This window comes from Phalacrocorax carbo, chromosome 12 (genome assembly GCF_963921805.1).
Source record: "Phalacrocorax carbo chromosome 12, bPhaCar2.1, whole genome shotgun sequence".
NCBI lineage: Eukaryota > Metazoa > Chordata > Aves > Suliformes > Phalacrocoracidae > Phalacrocorax > Phalacrocorax carbo.
The window spans coordinates 4,394,319-4,420,889 of record NC_087524.1 but is presented as its reverse complement, the minus strand read 5'-3'; the positions used below and the strand labels follow the sequence as shown (position 1 = coordinate 4,420,889).

At 39.6% G+C, this 26,571-nt stretch overlaps 1 protein-coding gene across 3 annotated transcripts in view; it reads right to left on the bottom strand.

Moving 5' to 3' along the window:
- The window catches only part of PCGF5 (polycomb group ring finger 5), a 72,541-nt gene extending 46,179 nt beyond the window's left edge, over positions 1 to 26,362 (bottom strand). The window contains exons 1-3 of one of the 3 annotated variants that reach the window (XM_064463785.1): positions 25,866 to 26,362; positions 24,905 to 25,029; positions 13,286 to 13,403 (exon numbers count right to left, since the gene is read on the bottom strand). The gene's annotated coding sequence lies outside the window, so the exon portion shown is untranslated. The remainder of the gene's footprint in view (positions 1 to 13,285; positions 13,404 to 24,904; positions 25,030 to 25,865) is intronic. The other 2 variants (XM_064463783.1, XM_064463786.1) reach the window with 2 other exon arrangements.
- Positions 26,363 to 26,571: the final 209 nt, after the last annotated feature.

Below are 26,571 nucleotides of genomic sequence, written 5' to 3'. Positions count from 1 at the left end.
CTAACAGATTTTGTTTCTTACAGTTGAAAACTGGCAGGAATGCAAATCAAATCATATCACACATGTCAAACAGCTTCACAATTATGCAATCAACTTGCACTGCAAATTAAAAACAAGACTTGCTACTAGATCTTAAGTCAAAACAAATTTAAAACTCCAATAAGCTCAGCAAAAGCAATCCTCACAAAATCTACTCATGCTCCTTATGATGGCAGAACCAGCAAAGAAAGAGGCTTGAAAGGAAATAGAAAAGTAGCAATCAAATTGCCTCATCTTTTACAAGACAAATTAATGATGTTCACAATGTCTTAGGGAGTTAACTACCCTACTACAGTTGATTTTCAACAGGAGTTCTGTTTCTAGCTCTCTCCAGAATAAAACCTTTAACTCAATAACACAATGTTGGGTGGACTCCATTTCATTTGAACTGCATGGGAAGGCTCTCGTTCATGGGAACCGTCCCTTTGACTGCCAGTTAAAACGGTAGGCTTCACTGGAGGAAACCTAATACAGAGACTTGTGAATGTCATTTTTAAATTGCAAAATAAATAGAGAATTTTTTTTTCCTGGATGAACCAACCTTAACTTCACATCCTTACATGATCTTTTATGACAGCAAGTTAGCATATACATAGAGTCAAACTCTGTGCAGCAGCATGTTCCATGTGATCCAGTCCATTCAATCATACGATCATAGTCACAGCTGAATTTGGCCTACTGAGTTAGATAAAAGACATTATCTCTGCCTTTCCCTAAGAATAAGCAAAAATGAGAAGTGCTTTACGTATTTTGGACATTTGTAAAAGTTCACATTAATGAATGAGAGTCACTCCAAATAACATTTTACTGAAAGCATTATCGTGAAATATTAATAATTTTTATCCAATATACAAATGGAAAATATTAAGCAAAACTGACACTTTTAATTGATTCTTCATTTGAATAATACACCATTTTTAGGGAGAGACAAGCTCAGGATTCTAGCCAGAAGCTATTCTCAAGTGAACAATCACTCTTCAGCCTGTAACTTGGCATCATATCCCAGCTCTGCAGTCACATTAGCCTAGGAAGTTGACAGTGCTGGTTCCCCAACTTTAATCCCATGACTGCAGTAAATCAGAAAAGTTTGCATAAATGGTGCCTGACATTATCATCACTGAGTTTTCTAAAGAAAAGATGTATAAAATGATTCTCAAGCATGCAAAAAAAATTTGAACTCTTTTTTTTCCAATTACAAAATCATGGCCCCCAGACTCTGCCTGCATGTAAACAGCATATTCTAGAGGTTGATGTGCATTTAATCAGATTGAGCACAAAATCAGCCAAAACCTGTGAGACTATGTTTACCCTCCTTGCATCTTGAGCTTCCTTTTTGTAATGCTTGGAAGTCTGGCTTCAGCACGGTGCTAATGTGATCACATGGCTTTTAGCTGAGTAGGCTATGGTAGTTGGGACTCTCTTTTTTCAGGCTGTGGACAGAGTAGGGCTGAGTTCTTCCCAGAATACAAAGAATATAGAGTCCTGCTTTTAAAAAGCTGTACTGTCTGCAGAAGTTCATTCTCACATTACTAACTTGTCCAGTCTCATCAACTAGACAGGATCATGGACTACTTTGCTAGAAAATTCTGTAGGAAGAAAACGATGGTATGAAATGCAGGCAATTCTTCAGGAGATTACATGCTTTTGAGTCCAAGAATCTGTTCTTAAGCATACTAGTAGAGGCAAAGCCCTCCTAGAGATGCAGCTTTTTTGAATAAAACAAAGTAATGTCTGTTTTGGTCCTTAAATATCTAATGGCACTTACTGAAAAGGTCTGACAAATGCACAAATTGGATCATCCCATTAAGATTCTTGCTTTATATTTAGAAAAACAGATCTTTATTTCCTCTTCAAAAAGCTGTCATTTAGCAAGAATCACATTCTTGCTAAATTGACTAGATTCTCCTGCAGGGGTATCTGTACTTAAATAGCAAGTGAAGTATGTTTATATTTCATATTTAGGTCCTGATTCTATCAATACTACCATTCATGCTTCACTATGCATGTCCATAGTCCATGCAAGTCTACAGTCTAGCTCATTCAAGTGGGTGACTATTCACTTGCGTCAGGCTTAGTATGCAAGTCCGTGCAGCAGTGTACATGTGTATGTAAGAGTCACCTCCTCAGATTTTATAAAGGTGTATAAAATCAGAGAGAGAATGTATCATTCTTTACTATTGTCTCACACCTTGCTGCTATTTCTAATCTGTATTGCAAGGGTTCCAAATCCTACAGTCACAGTCAAACACTATGACATTCTAAGGGATGAGATTTATCTCAGATACAATACCTCAACCTTAGGTTGCCAGCTGCCTATTTTTTTTACAGTATCAACACATTAAAAAAAAACCCCAAACCAAAACCAAACCAAACCCAAAACCTCTTCACTTTAAAAATTTTTCACAACTGGTAATGAACTGAGCTGCCTGTTAAATACATTTCAAGAATATTTTTCTGAAGTAAATGATAAACTGTGCTAAAGATACCATACAATATCTGACCTTTCTACATTATTACAACCTGTATACACTTTGCTGAGGTTTTTTAGATGTGACTGTTTTCTTTGGTACTGTGATAAGTTTAGATTCTATATGCTTAAAAGCTAGAAGGTTTCACCTATCAGTTTACATGGCAAATCTCACCCCACATCCTAACCTAATATCCTTGGTAGGCTTTTAAGAATAAAAGGCATAATACTCTTAAAATGATCTCCCTTTATCACAAATGCATAGATGGGAATGTTAATTTTTGCAAGGTATTTGGCTTACGAGAACTTGTCGATACATATAACACACAGTCTGCTCCTATCATCATCACACTGTCTTTAATAATTCACATTTAAATACAAGACTTTAGTTGCCACAGCTCAGTAGGAATAAGATTAAGGAGATTTACATTTTCCTGCTGAGAAATCTGGAATGCTGTCTAGTGTTTTATCCTTGTGTCTTTTAAACTTGTCAGAAACATTGGTGCCATCATAACCCTCCATCAGTCAGGAACTAAAATATATATTTCGAGGCTATGTCTTCCACTAAGTAGCAACTTAGCAAAATCATTTACACTTTTATACGATATATTTTACATCTATTGTACAAATTTCTTCATTGCATGTGTTGGTCTCCACATTTGTACCAGTGAAGCAAACCCTGTTTGGGTTTTTGGTGTTTTTTTTTTGTTGTTGTTTTTTTAAAAAAAGATCTGTGAATAGTGAAAAAATGCAAGAACAGTTGGAAACCCCTAAGGTGAGGTATTGAAACTGCTTCCTAATAACCCTGTTTTATGTTAGGGTCCCTCATTCACTAAGGACAAACTAATGGATTTTAATACAGAGAGACTCAATAATATTCCTGAAAACTACAATTTTTTGGTACAGTTAATGTGGTGCTGACAAAACCACATAACAAGGATTGTTATAAAGAAGAGAAATGGAAGTATACTATTTTGCTGTAGAAAGATTACAGACAGTCACTTTTTTGAAGGAAAAAGTAGCTCCGTAGTTTGTCTGGAGTCTAGGACCACCTGTCCAAATCTCTAGAAACATGATTTTTACTTAGTAACAAGGTCAATATTATTAATTTTAGAGCAAACACCCTCATTATGAACATGACCTCTCAGTGATGTTACTGTCCAAACCACTGGAAGTGATGTAAACAGGAGCCAATTTAAATGATACTTAGTAGCCAAAGAATAATAAACTTGTAACCACTTACAAGAATACTGTAAGTTAGTTATTTAGCATAGACAAAAGATGGTGAAGATCCCTACTTCTTTGGTGTCTCTTCTTCAAAGGCACAGAATACAGTAACATTAATCAGACAAGATGCAAATATTGACAATAAAAAGTGAAAAGTAACTGCTACTCTACCACATAATTTTCTCCCTCTGTTTACGATTTTATCATACAAAGTGCTTGAAGAGCCACTAAGATGATTAAGGGATTGGAGCATCTGTTATATGAGAAGAGGCTGAGAGAACTGAGGTTGTTTAGCATTGCTCAGGGGGGTTCTCATCAGTGTGTATAAATACCTCATGGAGGAAGTAAATAAGACAGAGCAAGAGACTGTGCAATATTGTCCAGTGACAGGACAAGAGGCAGCGGACACAAATTGAAACATGGGAAATCCCATTTAAACATAAGGAACAAAAATCTACTCTAAGGGTAGACAAACACTGGAATTGTTTGCTTGGCAAGGCTGTGGAGTCTCCATCCTTGGCCGTTTGTCTAGTTGACCCTGCTCTGAACAAAGGGGCTGGACTAGACAAACAGACAATGAGGTGGACTGAAAGCTGGCTGAACTGTCAGTCTCAAAAGGTTATGATCAGCAACATGAAGTCCAGCTGGACTTCAGTCACTATTGGAGTACCCCAAGGGTTGATAGTGGGGCCAGTACTGCTTAACGCCATCATTAATGACCTGGTGATGGGACAGAATACTCAGCAATTTTTCAGTACCATTATATTACACGGCAGCTCTGTGTCCATTCCCATTTGCTCCATGACATGCCTAAAAACGTTAAATTATGAAGAAGCGACTGTGCATGCTAAAAAATTTAAGGACAGACTTACCATTATAGTAAGCTTCCTGGAACAGTGCATAACAGCAAAATACAGAGTCCTGGTAAACTGGGTTAACAGCAGCTGCTTTGCATGCCCCAACTTCCCTCTTCTTGCTGTTCATTCAGGTTTTTCCCTTTCTCTTGTCCCTTCTACAGGTTGCTACATTTCTTGGAGGCACCAAATTTTAACTCAAAATCTGATGAACGAATTTACCTGTTAGCTTCCAGAAAAATTACTGTGTTTTCAAAATATCATAGCTTTGGGGTAGAGGTGTTACTCCATGTTACTTATGTGAGAGGAGTCTAAATTCTTCTTGAAGAGGAAAACTCAACATTCTCAACAGCAGAATAAGTTCTTCCATAGTACAGAACTCTACTCAATCAACTAAGTTTTATATTCAGTGAACTACTTGGCTTTTGAACACCTACAGCCCAACTGTCATAGAGGAGAAGGTAATTTCAGAAGTGGGTAATTCATGCAGGAAATGGGCTCTCTGTTAGAGGTGGTTCAGGATGAGAATGAAGGTAACTACATTTAGGGTCTGGGCTGTGTATTACCCCTGTCCAGCCCTAGGGAAATCTGTGCAAATCTGTATTGACTCAAGCTTTAATTATGTTTATTTCTTGCTTTTCTTAAAGCACCAAGGAAACCATACTTCTTGGGAATTCTGGGGCAACTGTCAACTAGTATTCCCCAGCAAAACAGCTTTGTTGAGCAAAGCAGCCACAGAAGTATGCCTTCTGGTCTTCTGTGGGTAAAGGAAGAATCTGTGCATTACTGGGCAGGGAGGGCCAAGGGAAGACAGAGGATGGAAAAAGCTTGCTTCTACAGGAGAATAAATCAGAAGAAAAACTAAAGGTTGACTGCAGAATTTAGTAGAGAAGTAAAACAAAAGCTGATCAAAATAAAACTTTTTTTTTGAAAGGGAAAAGCAGATCTACTCTTTAATCCAGCAATTATGGAAGCAAACATATAAAATGTATATCAGCATAACCTAGCTGCACAATGGTCCAGGGCAAGCTTGGTCCCATTTACTGAAACACCTGACACTATTTTTGTTGCTATTAAACAAAGCTGGCTAGATTACACTTAGTGCAAATATATCCATTCAGCTAATACACCTTCAGCTGCAGTGGAAACATACCCTTTGAGAGTCCATCTGGTCTAAAGAGTCTCCAATCTAAACTGCGTGAAGAAAAGGATGCATTTCTGAACCTGTTTTACACAGAGTCAAATATGTCTAACTGGTTTCCTAATAAATTTCTGATGTCAGCCACAGAGAGAGACATGACTGCCTAGGAATTAAACTTCCAACTCTCAAATTCCAATACAATGTGTTAATCACACCATTATTATTCATCTGAATATCTGACATGCATTTAAACCAGACACCTGAACTCTGAGGTAAGAGATTTTATTTTGAAAAAAATAGCCATATTGAACACTTAACCCACATACTGCCTCATGTTGCTATTGATACTAGCTCCTGAAAATAATCAAGATACCTGCAGCTAGTTTCAGAACAGGATTAGTAAGGAATTAAAAGGTAAATCTCAAATTTTCAGCATATGCAGGCAAGTATAATATTTTGCAAGCTAAAATATTTGAAGATAAAAGGCTGGATTCTTCAGAATTTCATACCTTATATAGTATGTGTCTGTGTATTTAGATACATAATTTGATAGACTTGCAAAATGGGAGTGAAACAGAACACTGTGTTTTAATTGCATTTTTGCCTTCAGTTTTAAGCAAGAGTAAATGACCACTTAAGATGACAAAGAATCTGACCCATCAAGTCATCTTTCTTTTTCATATTAACTAACATCTCATGAATGCGAATATCGCTGTTTACACAGCCTAATCCCAAACAATACCTCCATGACTTCCTGAAACAAGTTATTTTTATGTCTCTATGATGTAATTAAATGTACTTTTACCTCTGCTGTGATGAAGAGGTTGCTAGTTAATACACATCTAGTACTGATAGAGTGTTTTACAGCTACACATTCATTATTAAAAAGGAAATAAAAGTGCACAGTTATGCTCATTTCCAAAGCAGCAGTTAATATTAACAGCCACCGAAACAGAAATACTGTCTCACTTTATATTTGTAATTAACTGAAAGTATTTTTGTTTGCAAATAAAAGAATGTTATTACAGATTCAAGTGCACACATGTATCATGTTCTGCAGCAAGGTTTAAAGATAACATCTCCATCAGTGCACTCTTTGCAGCACGGTTAGAAGTGTACTACTCTTATACTCTTATACTCTTATTCCACACATGCGCAAGTACCACAATCTCCCAATAACTAGAAGGGAGGATGTCAAATAAAGGATATCACTGGTGTCCACAGTGCATTGATAACTCTGGGAGAACAAAGTGTCACTCCTTCTAACTCCTGTAAGCATTCCTATGCAAGAAAATTCCAGCACTACATTATCTAATAAAAAAATGCTCTGGAAGCATGTGGGCACTACTGGGGACTGACGCAGCCCTCTGGTCCACTGCTCTATTACACCTCTTAGTCTTGAAGCCACAAAGATTGCATTATAATCCCACGGATGTTTCATTATCTTTGGTTTAGGTTGTGATGACCACTGCACAGGCAGAAACTGCTTGTATGAAAATGCCAAATTTCTTTTTTTTTTCTAGTCCCTTCCTCACACCTCCCAAACCCAGGACGGTTGGACACTGTAAGTACCTTCTACTCTGCCTAAAGTACTTCCATACTTTATAAGCATTCGAGCAACCTCTTTACTTCACAGTGGAATCAGTAACTCATTTCACTAATGACATGTGAGCAGAGATGAGGAGAGAATAAGGTTTTCACACAATAGTCAAACATTGTTATGGAAAGAAAACTGCTCACCTGAGGAATGCTAGACTGATTACATCCCTACAGACTCCATGTCAACAAAAATAACAGCAACCTTTTTGCTCTACTCCCAAAACAGCACTGCTAGTAAACCTGCAAAAGTCTCAGTAGATTCCAGCAAAAATTTCAGTTTCACTAGAGACTAATGTCAAATATGATCTTTCAGATCTCATTTCTCTATAAAAGGAACGCATTATGTTAGACAGGAGTAGGTGGAAACATAAGACATTTAGGCAAAACATCCAAAAGACTCCTCCACGAGAAAATAAACACTCTCGTTTGAAAAAGTTGAGCATTACGCAATGCACACGACTGTATAAGTAGTCTGTTTTCTGCAGTAAAAGGAATGAAACAGAACATGTACTGACCTAAGTACAAATCTGTGTCCAAGACAAACCTAAATTCTTATTTTTCAATTTATTCAAGTCTTGAGCAACTTCAGTGGGACACACTGCTTAGATATGTACCTTGAATATCTTCGATGCGTGGATTCCCTTCTCAGTCTGAGTCAGAAATATTCATCATCTCCCCCACCACGAGAACTACAAGATGTGTTCAAAAGCACTAATGCTTTTGCCTATAAAAGGATGCCTATAAAAGACTGTCGTCTTCCTTCCTGATAAATATTATGTTAATCAGATGCTATCTATTACCTTTTTATAGTTTAAGCCTCAAACACTTCCTAGATCATTCTGCTAAATAACTGTAGCCTGTATCCTATATCCTAGCCTGCCTGGCTAGGATAGAGTTAACTTTCTTCACAGGTGCTGTGTTTTAGATTTGTGACCAAAACAATGCTGATAACATGCTAATGTTCTAGCTATTGCTGAACAGTGTTTGCACAGCACCAAGGCCTTCTCTCTTTCTCACTACCTACCGCAAGGAAGACTGTGGGGTTTGCAACAGGTTGGGAAAGGACATGCAGATGACCTAAACTATCCAAAGACATATTCCATGCCATGTAATGTCATGCCCTGCCATAAAAAGGGAAAAGAGAGGGGTTTAGGGAGGTTAGATGTCTTTTGCTTGGGAGCTGGCTGGAGATTAGTCTGCCTGTGAGAGATGGAGCGTGATCGCCTTTGCCTCACTTGTTTTCTTTTTCTCATCTTCCACTTATCCTTTACTTATTAAACAATATTTTTTTTTTATCTTGACCCCCAAGTTTTCTTGCTTTTACTCCTCCTTTACTCTTCCCCTGTCCCTCGGGGGATCGGGGGGTGAGTGAGTGAGTGAGTGAGTGAGTGAGTGAGTGAGTGAGTGAGTGAGTGAGTGAGTGAGTGAGTAGCTTGTGGTGCTTAGCTGCCTACCAGGGTTAACCCACAAAAATAACATAATTGACAAAATTAGTAACATCCAACCTTTCTGTTGTGTTGTCCAGTGATGTGTGAGTAGGTATTGAGGGTTTATGCACACTTGTGATATGACTAAGCCTGTATTTGTGTTAAAACCAGATGTATGCTGTCCTATTTCTCCATGGTCAGATACAGATGTGCATTGTATGACATGATCAAGGCCTCTGAGCGATGGAAAGAATGTGGGAGCGGGCTGGGTGCCAGATGAACTACTTACCCAGGCAGTATCCAGCTCAGCCTGCAGTTTGCCTGTAGGTCGATCAGCTCGACGAGAATAATTTTGTGTAACACTATACATTGATTATGTGTTGTCAACATAAACACTTTCAGCATACTTGCCCCAAAAGAAACACAAAAACTCTACCACAACATGGCCATTTACTGCACATGCTTCTCTCCTTGGGGCGAGGATGTCTTAAAAGCATGTGACAGATGTTAGACACCTTGTTTAATACACTGCTGGAAGATGTTTCTTTTATATGCCATACAGAATAATGACATAATCTTAGATATTTATATCAATATATTGATTTTTTTTTTTTAGAATGTGAATATACTAGATACAAATGATAGCATTTTTGGGTGCCATCTCCATGACACTTGTTACTTTCACTGCATTCATAGTAAAGCACCATTTGTATTACCGATTTGTATTGTACAATACAAACACTATTTGTATTGTATTCTTAATGTCCTCTCACTGAGCACAAAAACGCTGTATTAGTTTAAAAAAAACAACCCTCTTAGCAGTAGATTTTCATACAGACATTTTATGGGTAAAATAGAAACCAACATGTACCGGCTGTAAGTTAGAAGTCGTCGCAAGCAATCTTCCCTGTTGACTTTAGGGGGGTTTGAACCTGTGGCTTTTGACTCAGACTGCATCACTGTCACACGTATGAACACTGAGGTGTACTGCAGAGCTAGTGTAATCTACTTATTATAGCAAACTGAGTATCTCTTACAGGGACTTAAAGATTACTGTGCATCTGAGGCAAAGCTCTTTCTTGCGCACCACTGGAATATAGCACAAAGATGACTTAAAGAATGCGCTTATTAACAAGGATGTTTATTAATTATAAAAAATATTTATTTTCTAGCAGTGGTATTCAAAAACCTCCCAAAATGAGAAGAAGCCTGAAAGACAGGAATCCTGACTTCTTAGGATTCCTAAGCATCTGTCAGTTCTACTTATACAACATACATCCTTCTGTTACCTTAGGGAAGCTAGGGCATACTCTTCCACACAATATTTATTTTCTCTAACCTTATTATTTGCAAAATAAATATGAGACATTCACTCAAGTCTGGCTTTCTTCTTTCAGAAAGAACTCTTCTGGAACGCTGATCTTGGACCATTCTGCACCTTAGCTAGTTTGCTTTTATCAGTTGTTAAAACAACAAATCTTTTCTACGTTTATTTTTAAAGAACATAAAAATATAAATGGAGAAGGGTTTAATACAGAACAAATAGAGAACAGTATGGGAGCAATATTTTTACAGAAAACCAAATGGCCAAGCAGATATCTAGCTTACTTTGAGTCCAACATGTTATGCAAATACAGTACATAGCTCTCCCTTGTATCCAAGGGCTATCTTTTGCAAAGCTGCAGGGTTAGCTGTATATTTACTTTCCATATACTTTTTGAATGCTGCCCACCACAAAGGAAGTTAAACAGTCATTTAAAATTTAAATAGCCAGGTATTTTAGAAGGGAGCCTGTCATGCCTTTATAAGGTACTGACAAACCACACTAGATATGCTTTTCTTGAAATCATCTCATCTGTCTAATAGCATCCTACTGCCTTTCTGATACACATGTCCCCCTGTTCTGCTTTTCTTGAATTAGCAATCTGAATTCTGGAGGACTTCAGGTAATGGCACAAAGAACATACTCTGCCAGGGCTGTGTATAATTAAACACCCAAATGTTACAGTAAAGACTCACTGCACAACCTTTACTGTAATACATATTAAGTCAAAAAAGACCACTGTGATCATCTAGTCTGAGATGCATTAAAAAACCCACAAACCATAGGACTTACTTGTATTAATACCTACCTGAAGTTCAACAGACTACTTTGACTAAATCATCATCCTTTATTTTCAAGATTACCAGTACTGAGGCATCTACCACAATCATTAGCAGTTCCAATTAGAAAAAAAAAAAAACACAAACCAAACCAAAAAACAAATACAAACAAACAAACAAAAAACCCACACCTTAATTGTAATCTGAATTAGTCTGGTTTTTATTACCTCATTTGCTAAGCTACAGTCACTTGATTTTCTTTTAATCTGCAAGACTGAACAATCTGGTTTTGAATATCAGTTATTTTATCTCAGATGTTTCCATGTAGTTTACCAAACATAATATTAAGGGATGACTCGATTACTGGCTGGAAGTGCCACCTTAGCTTTACTTTTGCTAAGCTGTGCCTCCAGTCTTTCATGATAAAGCATGTGTCCCAAGTCCTGTATCATTCTTTTAGTTCTTCTATATACCCTTTTCAATTTTTCTGCATCCTCCTTGAAGTGCAATTGCCAGAAGCAAGTTCAGTATTTGAGTAGTGATCACAGCATTAACAACCACAGAAGCAATGTAATTTGACAACTGCTTGATATTCCCCATGCCCATTCATCCAAGACTACCCTCATTCTTTTGTCTCCCCTTGACACTGGCAGCTGATTATACCATGACCCTTCAAAACTCTTTTAGAAGTCTGTGCTTTGTAAGGGAAGAATAAGGCACTCTGTAAATAGAACCTACAAATAGTTTCTACACAGTGATTTCTCTTTTGCTATTTATCCTATTCTTCTACTTTATTATCTCAGACCTTTGAGAGATCTGGAATATGCCTATGGAAGTGTACAAGACTTGTATTTGAACTCATCTTAATGCCAGGGAGCTTAATTACATTTTTATGGAATACATAATTTTAGAATTACTCCCATGATTTTTTTTTTCTGCTGTTTCCCTTATGAACACCTAAATACTGCATGCATACTTCCTTGCAGTTCCAAGCAAGGAAAGAGTGGGTAGGATGTGAATGCCCAGCCCCCCTATATGCATCCTTGGCTTCCATCTCCTTTGTGATGCTTTTTTTGATTCACAGTTAAGCTGTACTCTAGTCTAACATTTGAATCAAATGTCTATTGTAGGGAAATCATTATTATATTACCTTCGGAATATAGCCAGATTACATGTCCATTTCATTTCTGCTGATGCACTGGTCCTTATTCAAGGTTTTGTGTCATCTAGTTAAACTACTTTTGTAAGAGTTTCTCCTCTCTCTGCTCCCTGTCCTTTCTTCTGGGTGCCCTGAACATAGAACTAACAAGCTTCTAGCTGCAGCATTTTATACCAGCTGAAGTCGGCACTTAGCAACAGTGAGATCATAACTTGAATTTAAGTTCAGTGGGCACTAAATGGGTGTTTTTATACAACAGCACCTAGGATATGGGCCTAGAAAACATACATGGCAACCTTCCAGTCTTGTGTCTTGCGCTTACAAAGAGAAAGCTTTTGAAATTGTACCAGTAAGTCCACCTACATAAGACTAAAAATCATCAAGCCATTTCTCTAGGATTAAGTTACTGATTCCAGCCAGACAACTTGCAATGCAAGTATACCTGGTTTTGGCCTGATGAGCTTTTACATAGCCAAACTCTGGAAATAACTGCTAGTCAAAAAATACAGGTGTAATGCTATGGAAGTGAAAAGAAAAGAGCAATTAAGGTTTTCTAAATGTAAATAAGTTTTCTTGGGTTTTAAACATAATCTGATTTCAAGGGAAAGACCTCTTTTTTTCCTGCTTCACGCAAATTCATGGGTCTAAATTCAGAATTTCCACAGTAAGTATAAAGGATTCAAATTGTGGCCTCTTAAATTAGCAGGAATGCTTGCCAGTGCCTTCCATGGAAATATGGAGTCAGAAACAGACCAAGGTATTCTCTATGTGAATACTGATACAGCGTTATTTAAATGCATGGAAGATTTCACCATCTTCAGTATTAAGAAAATTAACTGCCTTTTGACTTCATGTTGTGGAGATGGAAGAATGCATCTCAGGAGTATTTACATATGGTTTTCCTTCTGATAGCTTAAGGAGGAAAAAATCATACTCAAAGCATTTTTAATATTAGCAAAAAAAATCTAGCAAAAGAAAGGTGTCCTGACTTTGTGGTTAGTTTTCATACAAACAAGTTTTCTTACATATAAGACACTCCAATGTTTTGATAAAGCATGAAAAATATCTTAGTGGATACTATGTTCAACAGAGTAGGAACTATGCAAGTCTGAACCCATTTGAACAGTTTTTCTAGTAAGAATTAATCTTTGCCCAGCCAGCACAGATTCAGTGGAACTGTTCTACATGCTATACTTTATACTAAGTGAGGTTTGTCCTCCAGAGCAGACAGTGACCTTAATTCCAAGGAAAATATTTAGAATTTCATACCAGAATTTGTACTGTAGATTCTTCTCCACAATCCTTCTGTGATTTCTTTTCAGTGTACACAAGTTTCTTCTCAGTCTGAAATGTATCTTGTACTTGGAGTTTCGATCAGTTCCTTGTGCTTGTGAGATAAGCAGAACATGCAAAGAAAAAAAAAAAAAGAGAGATAATGAAAAAATGAATCCCTGAATATGAAACCTTGATAACTCAGAAACAGAAGGTTTGCAGAAAAAAGCATGAGAATAAGACCTAAAAACCAGAGGACTGCAACCATATGTTTACACAGACAGCAACTCCAGCTCCCCCAAACTGAAAATATTTAGCACCTACTTGCTCACGGGAAAACAGCTTTGAAGAAGACACTTAGTTGTTAAGCCCAGTAGTCTCTTGTGCAGGTAATTGCAATGCAGTTCACTCCTGCAGGGACCTCCCAACTATGAAGGTACTTCAAACTGGTATCCTGCAAAGATCTGATCTACTGCCTTTCCTCTATAGAAGGAATACAGACTAAACACCTCCTGCATCAGTGCATGGCCAAAAAAAAAAAAAAAAAGTACAAGCTGCTACAGCAAATGTTTTATCACAGTTTTCTTTCTATGTCAGTAGCACTCAAAAAAGTTCTGAAGCTCCTGCTCTATACTGTGTTTCTGGGTATACCACACTGATTAATTTTGGTACATGGAGAGACAAGAGCAGCAACTGCACAGTCAGCAGTTGGACTTCCCTGCCCTGTTTAGCTATATAGCTTATATGGGAATCACTGCTTCCCTGTATTTGGTATAGGTCCAGGGACTGATGCATGCAGAGCTGGTGACTTCCAAGTGAGTGTTGCTCATGATAACATGACAAAATGAGCAACGATGGAGTATCAGGGTTTTAGCCACTATTTAAAAACCTATACAGCCCACAAGATACATAGAAATGAGCAATTAAAAATAGAAGTTACTATAGTTTAGCAGCTAAATGAACATATGGGATGCAATGTAACACTTCATGTAACACTCCTGTCAGATATTTGACTGAATAGTCACAATCATTAATGCCAATGTTTTACCACTCACTTTTAGAGCAATACCACACTAAGCTGTCTGATCTACTCTGACCTACAAAGATCTCCTGCAGCACAAGCTCCTGAGATATCTATCAATACAGGATGCTCAGCAATGTTTGTGCTTTTCTTACTGGTAGAAAAGCACAGGAATCAGCATTTAACTGTCAACTGGCACTTTCAATGAATGCGTAGGTTTATTGCTGTGAACAAGGTAAATCTCACCCACGCCAATAAGCAAGATCAGTAACATTGCACACACTGAGGTATAACAGAAGAGAAGGTTCTGCATTGTCCAGGTTTAAGTACTGTGGGCTTCTCTCTATTAATCTACAGTCACACAAGTACTTTCCTAAACTCTGCCTGTCTCCTGCAAATACCATATTCAAAACTCATCCATAAGATCACTGTCACAGCTTCCTAAAAACCAGTTTGTTTGTTTTAATAAAGTATTTTTAATGAATCTTGTTTGTTTTAATGACAAGAAAAGTTGCAAGCTGGGTCTACTAGCACTCAGATATGTCTGTGTTGTAAGCTGACTAGAAACCATATTCTGGTGTTACCATGGCACTGAGCCACAGCTAATATACTCTGTCTTGATACTACACTAACCATAGGCAGATATTTTCCCAGTTCCTTCAAGCCCAGGCAGCAGGTGCTTACATCTGCTTAAAATCACATAGATGTGCCCCAATGCATATTTAGTTTAAGGAATAAAATAGCACCTTTGTACCTCCAACCAGCACACCCAAGTACGTTACAGAAAAATATACCTGTATGAGGGGTGTCTCTCCCTGAACCCAATTTGTCTATTACATTCCTTTGTCTAAGTACACAACTTTTAGGCAAAACCAATGCCTCATACATCTCCATGAAACCAAACTCAACAGAACTCAAGATCTAGATGGAGCCTTATGAGATTAGTATAACTTCAGTAAAAATTAGACTCCAAAAGAGTTGAAGAAAAAAAACTGTGCCTTTGCACACATAACCTGTAACATCAGTTTTAATAGTATGAATGTGTATTTCCTACCGAACAACCTAGTACAAAAGGTAGTTATGCTTTTTTTTTATTATTTTACTCCCATGTGTTTGATATCACACACATGCATACCCACTCATTCCTCTAGTATTTCAGTGTTCCCCAAATAGTAAAAAAAGAAATCTTCTCCACAACCTATTCAACAAAACAACACTGCTAGCTGTAATTTAGATACAGAAACAGGAGACACAGAAGTCTAGGTCCAAACCGTCCCAAGCACTCTTTAGTTCCATACACCTGATGTAAGTTTTAAGGTTCAATTTTTCAGGACGCTTGGGACTCTTAACAGTAAACAGCTCAATCTCACATGATTTTAGCTGTACTGGTGATGTCAGAACATCAGCAAATTTGGCTATATGTATCTCACAAATGTTAAAACATGAATGGACACCTGTGAATCCCTGACCTATATTACCCACCCAGCATAAAATAGTCATTTAGCATCCAAGATGGGCAGAAACTAGTCCTCTAAGGCAGCATTCAACTTCCCTAAGCTGAGACCATTCTTTGTCTTCCTGCATTTCTCTGCACCCATTCTACACCGTACTGCAGACAAATCCTACTGATAAACCCCCAAACACTTTACAACTGTGCAGTGGATAAGGGGGTGCTGGCGAGAAAACCTTTTAAGAACAGAATTGAAGAGCACTACAGTGTATAAATGATGTTCACACCAACAGCCTAAAATAATAAATATCCTAACATTTTATTCCTTTAGCCTTAAAATAGCTGTATTAGAACAGTGTAATTTTTATAATTAACCATGCCAAAATACAGGGATTCTACTGCAGAGTCAGTATGACTCTGTGCAGTGTGAGTTGTCAGCAGCTTGACTTCTGCACCCGTCAAACAGACCTTGCGTATGAATAAACAGAATCAATACCAAACCAGCAAGCACTGAAGGGAAGAGATGTTCTTTGCCTTTGTTCTCTCTCTCTGCTATTTGCTGACAGCAGAGGAAAGAAGAGGCTTAGGAAGTATGCTCTCTAGCGGTTTTGGGCCCTCTACCCTCCCCTGTGCAGGGGACCCTTCCAGATCACTCAACATCCATCTGCACATTTCCCTGTGCCTAGACCCTCCTAATGGTTTTCTAACTACTTCTACCCTCTCATACTTGCAAACAAAAGCCGCTTGCAATTCTCGCTCCTCTGCAGAGTGGTCATTTCTTCTTTCTCCATTACGATGTCTGTGCCTCTAACAGTCAAAGCAGAGCTAATCTCCTCCTTTTTAATACTTGTGTTGGAGTGCACATTGGGAGTCAAGGAGGAACAGTAACAGGGAAAGTTCTACTCAACTACTTGGCTGCAGATGCTGTCTTTGGAAAATCTCACTGCCAAACTCTCACCAACCTCTTCTAAGAACATATATAAACTTAGATTTTTTTTTTTTCAAAGCTTATACTTAGATCAAACACAGTTCTATTTTGCCAAAAACAGGAAAAAATACATTAATACAAGGACAACGATTAAGCCAAATTTGAAGGCCTGGCTTAATGAAAAGGTTACAAAAATTTGTTTAACTGGACAAAATTACTTTTCCCTAATCTTGTTCTCGGACTTATTTAATAATTTACAATTTTATAAGCAATTCAAGGTAAGTTCTATGATAACTATGTTAAGTACAAGCAGTACTTGTTGTTAGGCTTTCCTCTATCTAAGGGCATATTCAATATTGGCATGAAGTCAAATGGATGAACCAAAGTTTAAGTTACAGCAGTTTTCATCAGCTAAGGCTAAAGTTCTAAAATATTTGTATTTTTATGGATTTTACCTTGGATTTGTGAGACCCAAGACACTTCCTTTGAAAACATACAGTAAAAATGATATGGTAAGTAACTATCATAACTGGTAGGAAATATAGGAAATTTATTTACAGTCAGCACACTACCTGTCAATGTTATCATATTATCCACCCCCACAAAAGATGGGAATTGTAAATCCAAAGGCCCAATGTTTGGCAGATATTTACAAATATTCTTTATATATCAGACATGCTTGAGAAAACTAGGTATAGGACAGCTAGATGGGGGAATTAGGGCTTGTTCTCCACTGCCAAGAAAGAAGTCAGGTGACAAGTCTGTACCTAGTAGTCCAGAACCAGAGAACATCAAACTTGCTCCAGCAACTGATGTCCAGAAGCCTAGCAAGTATCCAACAAAAGAAGACCAGAGATTACCTTAAATAAACATTGAAGAACTGCTTTCTAAACATATACTGTTCTATTCATACCATCCTTCTGTCAAAGTAATTACACACATATTAGCAAGACCTCTAGGTGCCAGAATGAATTCCATATGAACATTTTTCATCAGGAAGTTCCACCTCTCATTTCTCAGTCCTGATCAGCAAGTCAAACCTGGAAATGAGGATTAATACATCTTCTAGGTATGAAAAATGATAGACTTACTGGAGATACTGCCTCTAGCACATGATGACACTCCAGCTAAATCCTTCAGTGTTCTGGTGTTAATGACCCATTTTTCTTTCTGGCCATGATGGAGCACTACCTCACAACATCCCCTTCATTTTACAGGTGGTAACTACAGTTTTCCCTCAAATAAACTATCTGATTGCCACAATTAAAGTAACTCAAAGCAACTACTCTCGACTTGCCCTAAATCTACAATTAACTGAACAGCAGAGCTGATCTAATGGACCAGTTGTACCAAAAAAGGGTAGCATCACTCTGGAGCTTGTTGATCCATCTGCAAGTCCATTTAACGCACTAGCCCAGCAGAAAACTTGTTCTTCTTAATTTCTTGCTAGGTTAGTTAAACCTAATTTATTTGGGGGTTCAATGACTGCCAGGGCTCAGCCAGCGTAAGGGATAGTACCAGCACTTCCCTTGTTCAATAGCAGTGCCTATGAATGTCTTCTGAAACAGCATCCTGCTGCTATTGTTTGAGACCTGAAGACGGCTTGTATGCCCAAGAGTTTATGTGGCTTTCCCTGTTGTATTAGCTGATGTAATAAGAGCTATTATACCTTAAGAAGCCAGGTGTTATAAAAAAGCTCCTCTGTTACAAGTTTGTCACTGGTTTCATCCAGCTTCACACTGAAATCACTGGAAAAGCTCCTCTGCAATTAATGGAGATTTTGAATTGTAGGCTAATCCCAGGCAAATTTACGTTCTAAATTTTCAGCAAGGAATACACAAACGTTACACATCAATAGTAGATTTTAAACACTTCCCTGTGTGAGGCACCGTCACTGAGTACATTATTTCAAATAAATCCACTTGCATTCTGTGATCACTGTCCACACAAAATGCTTGCAAATTTTAGTAAATACGTACTTGGGATGAAAGCATGAAACTTTATGTATCAAAAGAGTTAAGACAGAAAGCTGAAAAATATCAGTTTGATTAAGCAGCTCTTCAAAATCACTTTGTATGCAGGGAAATTCTACAGCCAGAATCAACCAAAAGTACTTAGTCAAAATATCATTTATAACATATAAAGGATCTTTTGTCTCTGCAGCTAGTACTGATGATTCTCTCAAAAAAGTAAATAACAATTTTATAAAACCATGAAAGAAAGAAACATCTTTAACTTCATTCAATCCACACATTGGTTATTTAAGTGCTGATCTTCCATCTGAAAAAGGAACTGTATTATGAAGTTAATAAAGAGCCTGGTTTTTTACATATTCCATTCTTCTTCTTGAGGGAGGAAATAAATATAATTGCACTTGCTTTAATTAATGGTGATGCTTCTCTAAGATCACTCAAGACTTTTATCTCAAGATCAGCTACTTTTTTTGTGGCAGAGAATTTAATCTGTCAGATCTTATCAGTAGTAACTAGCACTGAAATCTATCTTCAGAATATTTAATTTTTGGATTCTATTATGTTAATGTGCTTTGTTAGTGCACATAGATTTTAATAGATGTAACACAATGCAAAAAGTAATCTGAAAAACACTATTTAAGAAATCTACGTAAACAGATAATCCTGGCACATTTTACATCCCGAAGAAAAGTGATCATTTCTCTTTTGGGGACTTTGAACACATATCGGAATACTATAATAAAGACTTTCCAATCCAAATTAAGTTAGTAAGGCAATAATATTTTAACAGTATCATTAAAAAGAAGAAGCAGAACTAGCAGGCACACTGCAAAGTCTTCTGCTGTTGAAGGGAACGCCAGTGTTTTTTTCTTCTATGTAGAGCTTCCAATTCAGGAAATTAACATCTTGTTATAAGTCATGCCATCAGTTTTACATTGTATTTTTACATCAGCAACTGCTAAGGAGACTCAGTGTTAGGTCTTGGAGAGCGGCTTTTGTGAATCAAGCCCTGCTATTGATCAAGGCCAGTAAGTGCTATCACTGTACTGACAAAGCTAAAATAGGAATTATGACCATACAAGTAATTTCAACCTGCAGGTACTTCCTTTCTGCATCACAAATTCACAGACTATGAAAAATGCAGCGATTAGGAGAATGCCAAGACTAGAAATTGAGACGCTTCTCTAACAGGAACTTTTTCATGGGTTAGGATGCTGAGTGAAAGCTACAAAACAACTAGGGCAGACTACATGTAGAGTCTATGTTCTTGTCTTATTAGGGTTTTTTTTAAAGTTTATTTATATAAATTATCCCCATTTAAAAATGACTGAAAACAAAATTGAAATGTCTGTGGGCAGATGAAAACATATGAATTCACCAGTGTGTTCTCATACATCCACACCATCTATAAGAATACATGTTAAAATGCTTTGATTTCTTACATGATGGTAGAATTTCTTTTAAAAAATGCAAACATTAATGCATATTACAATGTTCTGTTATAAAACAGAAAGAACGGAAATGTTCTAAAGAGAAATCTCAGATATTCTACTTCTATAAATTAGATTGTTAGCTGCAGCCACCGGGAAATATATGTTATTGTCTCATAAAAAGTAATAAAGTCATCTATATGATCATACAATTATGAGTTCACGGTTGTTATAAACTAAGTTGGGTACTTTCTTAGGGTTTTTTGGTAACATGGAATTAATTAGTACTGGCTGAAACTGCTACAGAACAATTACATTAGTCCTGAAAAGGTAATCGACGAACATTAGTACTTTTGGAGACCACTGCAAAGAGAAATTAATAAATGTACCAGGTAACACTACATTAAAAATCCATATATTTCCGATACCCTGATACAGTGCCAATGTGAAATCACCCTTGTAATTACAAGGTCAATATAAATTGCCTCTCTGTCATTAAGTTACAACTACAGCATTTGGTTCCTCATGGAAGAAGTCAACTGGAGCAATTTCATCTGTCTATAATCCGTTTAAGTGGTCTCTAAGTCCTCGCCTCTGTGAAGGAACCAGGATAGCTCAGGCACAAAAAGACCCGCATGATTCCTAGTCCACAACTGAACAAACCTCTGCTCAGGGTACCACAGGGTGTTTTGGCTACACAAGATGATCACAATTTATTTTTTTAAAGAAGGACCAGAAGGGGCTATGAAAATGGCAACCAATCTGTCCCTTACAGAAGTTCATTACCTTTGAGAATTCCTGTGAGATTTTTTCCTGCTGAACTATGTTAAAACAAAATTGAAGTCTTATTTTTCTTAGGTCTTAATTTTGCTCTTGGTGGTATTCATGGTCTCCCTCACTGGAGCTTCACATGAGTCACAAAGAAGTGAATTTAGATTTGTTAGTCCTCTTCATTCATACTGTTGTCTATTTGGAGTCATATTTTACTTATAGTGTTGGCCTTTGGACAAATGTTCTATTAAAACTGCGGAAGAATTATTTGGGTTTTAGTTTGCACTGGGATGGAAATACAGTAAGGATTCAGACAAAAACATCCGAAATGAAAGCTACTATTTATTACTTATTTCCATAGAGACCGGAAGCCAGATCAGCCAGGATACTAAAGTGCTGCAAATTTTACAAAATACAGAGTGAATGACAAGTGTTCCCCAAGAGCTCATCGCACAATACCTAAGCTGTAACAGGTGAGCTACACAAGCGTGCAGGGTGGAGTTTGTAAGATGAGAGTAATAGACTGGATGCAAGCAATTCTGTGGCAATTACAAATTACGACCCTCCCTGCTGGTATCAGATTGTACTCACTGATTCAGCTGTTGGCTATCCATAAGCACAGAGCCACAGATTTTTCTGAGGAAGCAGATAACTGCCAGAAAGATGCCAGAAACAATGTATCTTTGTCAGAAAACAATTTTGTAATGCTGCCATCAATAATATGCATAGAATGAATCATAGCCATGAATCAGGAAAGAACCACAGCTTCACCATTTAGGTCCCAACGCTATTTCTTGGTACATCTCCATTAGTGATTTAGTGTGTAGGAAGGGTTCTTTTTGATAAGAATTTGCTTTGAGTAGAAGTGGTATGATTACAAAGTGGTTTTCCTCCTTGTGGAAGAGCCAATACTGACGCTGTGCACAAGGGGTCACCAAAGGCACCCCATTTGCAGCGTGGATACCTTCAGCAGTCATTGCTCAACGCCCATGTGGTACACACTAAAACAACTAGCGCAAACTCAACTGCCAGTGAAGATGCAATGTGGGAAAGCAGTTCTTGACCCACAACAGACTGCAACAGCTTCAAGGTGCCCCCCTCTTTGTGATGCATCTGTCAGTAATACAACAGTGTCTCAGGGAAATGAAGATCCTCCCAATAACTTTTACACTCATCTTTAACCTATTCTGAGAAAGTAAGCCTTCTCGTCTTTTCCTAGGTAGGTCTTCTATGAAAGTAGGATTATTATGGCAAATTAGCAGGCTATTTTTTAAATTTCAGCCAAACCTCAAAATGCATATAGAACAAAGGAAGAAAATTATTCCATAACAGGAAAGAAATGACCAAGGCACAGTAGCAAATGAACAGTTTGGCTAGATGTTAGGAAAACTGCCGAGAGATGCATTAATTCAACTACTGATAATGGGATAAATGGTTTCATCTTCAGGTAACCAGACAAAATTATTTGTTTCACAAGAACTAACAGTGACAGCTGCTGAGACCATAGTGCTCAAGTAACACTACGCAGCTTTCATTCCAGAAGTGCCCTACATTTGGCAGCGGACAAATTTTCTTTTATAAGCAATAATTAAGATACAGCAACACTGGTATTTCCCACACGCACACAGGCAGCGAGATATACACAGTCCTGCCATAGCATGGTGGAGCTTGCTGCCAGTGCTACACCTGCCCTGCTCGTTATGGCTTCAGTCTGTCAGTCTGTCAAGCTGTTACTTTTCATGGCACAATATTTACTGGAAAAATATAAAGAGAAAAACACACTAATGAGGGAAATAAGCTTCATAGTAGGAAATGTCTAAAGCACTCTCCACCAACATTGAAGAACAGACTCTTAGCTACAACTCGAGAAAAAATGATACGCCCTGATAGCAACTTTTTCTATTTTCTTAATATTTTAAATATTGAAACTAGTCATAGAAATTAAACTTATTCCCAGGGAACTACAACAAATGTTTTTAACCGAGGATTTGGGGAGCAAATGACTCCCAGGCCAATGTGCACTTGGTGCAAAGTTTTCAACAGTTGAAGAAAGGATTCTCTTTTTCAACACCAGCAGTATGTGTTCCTACAGGAATAGTTCAAAACTTTGCTTGGGACTGCTGCAGCTGTCTAGAAAAGGTCTTTAAAGCAAAAACTGTGAAAAGGAAAGACTACTTTTTTTTTTTTCCTAGTGGGATGTTCACCATTCATTTCCAGTTGAGACAGCTGGAAGGACATATGAAGGTGCTGTTGGCACCAGACTTTCAGAGCACAGAATCTGCAAAGCAGGTGATAGCTTGAATTATTTTTTCAGCAAAGTACTATTCATTTCAAACAAACATTATAACTTCACTTTTTTTTCTTTTTGATAAAAGGCAGTGTAAGATTGATATATATTCATGAATTTATCATGCTAAGAACAAAGCCTACGTATGCCAACACAGCAAAAAACAAGATACTAAGTTCAGACACTCCACTTTTATCTGTGTTGCCCTCCGCTGTTCTCAAAGTTCTGCTGTGCATCCTACAGTAATCTGCTTATCAATCCTACAAATGCAGCTGCACAGAGGCAACCTTCAACCAATCCATTTTATCTCACTTTATTTTGTACATTCTGCACACTTAAAAGCAAAACCTAGAATTTTTCACTTCTACTTTGAAGTCTAGAGCACATCTAGAGAAGGGGAAAACGGCTGTAGCAGAGTGGCGAGTCCACTTTCAGTATTATTTGCTTTACTTCTTTCAGCTGAGGTCTGGGTGCATAGAATGCCATGCACACCACATGCTTCTGTCTTCTTTGTACGGAAATCAAATAAAAAAGGGTGAATGCTATTTGACTGTTGATTTAAATGCACAAATAAAAGAGTATTTTTTTTCCTGTTTGTGAACTTGATCACCCAACATACTGAAACTAAGAGAATCTCAGTCACCTACAGTCTTAACTTGGTTACCTTCAGAATCTTCTGACAGCGAGGTGTTAAAAGCCACAATGAACTTGAATACAGTTTTCCCACACTTAGCTGCTCCAATCCTGTAATTAATGCTATAAAACTGGTTTTGAAGTGCCAGTGCAATCAGTTCTAGACAAACAAAAATGGTAACATGTCCTTTCTCCCCAACAGCAACAAATACCCAACAAATTTCCATGACTGATTTATTCCTCCATTCCTGTTTGGAGAATGACTAGAGGTACAAAACATAGGCAGCAAGATAAAGGATACCTGATGCCAAAGGAGACAGAATGGTTTACCAGTAAGACATGCAAAGATTTTCACCTCCTTTTATACTGTAAAACCAAGTGCTTGTATGTGTAAAGCACAACCCCCCTGCTGTCAACAGTGACTTCATTTCTTGACAGTGGCAGGTACAGTGAGAAAAAAAAAGAGGAATTAATCTTGAAACATGCATAGTTCTGCCTCTGTGCAGGGAGGTAGACGTGTCAAGAACACATGGAGGATGGAAATTCTACTTTGGAACCAAGTCGGAGTTGAAAGAAGACCTGTATACAGCACCCAGCCTCAATCCCATTTAAAAGAGGAACAGGTAAGGGATCAGGAACAGAAGACTATGTAGGTATAACTCTAACTTGTTTATTAAATAAACTGGCTTAATTTGTTTTCCAAATATGTATTTATATATTTTTACTCTTACAGAGACTAACTATTTTTGCTTAACAAAACTAAGCAAAACAAATCCCAGATTAAAAGCATCTGGGATCCGTTTCTAGCTTCAGGGTATGGACATAGTGTGATATCATTTGGGGTGGGTGGGGCTGGTGTTCAAATTTTATTTTACATTAATACAATTTGAATAATAGTTACTTAAATCTTACCACTAACATGCCCCTTTTGAGAATCTGGCTAAAATAAAGGGTGGCAAGTTGATACAGAAAGAGGTTACCATTCAACCACTGAGCCAGAAAAACTGCAATTGAGTGTTGCAAAACTTTCACAGTTCACAAGCTAGCCCCAGGAAACCTGGTGGGTTTTTGAGCACTGTCTATAATTCTTACATCCCATTGCGTATCAGAAACCAACACTAACCTTTCACTATCTACAGTAACAACTACGCTCCCTCGCAGTTGTGTGTGCGTATGGGAGATGATTCACTTGCTTTTATTCCATGGAACTGATGATTCATTCAATCGTCTCCAGATCACGTTAACATACTAAACATGCACATAAAGGAAACAAACAAACAAAAAAATCAAGTTCTTAAACTTTGTTATGCTCAGATGTTTGGGGTTTTTTTGAGAGAGAGAGAGAAGAAGAAATCGAACGCGGAGAGGAACCAGGACAGGTTACGTTTGTGCTCGCAGGCAAACACACCCAACCCACGTGCACGGCGAGCCGCCGCCGTTCGCCGGCGGTGAGCTGCCCGCCGTGCCCGGGCCGCCGCTGCGGGCCGGGGCCGCTCCCGTGCCTGCTGCGGGGAGGGCAGGGCGGGCCGCTGTCCCCGTCCGCGTCCCCCCCCGCCACGCGGGGACTTGTGCCTCTCCTCCTCCCGTGACATCTTATATAATACGCCAAGGCGCTCACGACGGGAGCGAGCCAAACTGCCACGGAGCATTAGCCAGGGATAATTACCCGCGGGAACGGATGCTCTGGACCAGAACCCACCCCTCGCTAACTGGCCGCCCGGGCGCCTTGCTAGAAAAATCCTCGCAGGGGTGGAAGCGGCTCCCGCAGCCGCTGAGGCGAAGCGCTCGTCCCCCTCAGGAAGCCACCGGCATCGCCAGCGGCACCGGCCTCCCCCGGGCGCGCTCCGACGTCCCCGCCGGCAGCCAGCGCCGCCGCCGGATCCCTCCTCAGCGGCAATTCTGAGGAGAAAGTTACTCGGCGGCCCCTGCCCCGGGCGGCCCCGCTCCCCGCCGCCGCCGCAGCGCGGCTCAAGAGCAATGTCACGTTCAACAACTTGTTATGACACATGATCCCCCCCCCCCCCCCGCACACACACACGCACACACCCCGCACGCACCCACACCCCGCCCGCCGGGCCCCTTACCTTCCCCCTCCGGAGGCCGCGGGCATCCGCGGGCGTGTGCGGGAGTGGGGTGCGTGTGGCAGCGCGGGCGGCGCCGGCTGGGCGGGCGGGCGGGCGGCGGGGGGGAGGGGAGGGCGATTGAGGCGGTTGGGCGGCGGGAGCGCGCGCCTCGCCGGAGTTGTTGGCGGGCGGCGGGGGAGGCTGCGGGGCGGCGCGGGGAGCGGGCGGGAGCGGAGAGCGGGGCGGGGGGGGGGGGGCGGAGGAGTTTCCCAGGGCTTGTTTACGCATTGCCGCCCCGCTCGGTGCACGCACTTCACTCTCTGATTGGACACAAACTGGGGCACAGCCCGGCTCGGGCGCTGACAGCCCGGCCCCGCGGCCGTCACCGGCGTCGCTCGGCCACCGCTAGAGCCCCCGCCCGGGCTGCGCCGCGGCGGGGAACGGGCCGCATCGCCCGCCCCACCGGCTCCGCCAGCGCCCGCCGCCAACCGCCCTCCCTCAGACACCGCCCGGCCGCCGCCTCTGCGCATGCTCGACGCTCCGGCGGGGGGGCGGGCGGGTGGAGCATGTGCACCCCCCCCCCCGCCGCCGCTCATGCGCATTGAGGCGACGAGGCTGGGGCTGAGCCGCTCCCCGCTCTCTGCCCTTACCGGAGGCCGGCAGCGGGGCCGCCGCGGGAGCGGCCGGTTAGCTTCGAGAGGCTTGGCTCAGCGACCGCAAGAGTGTT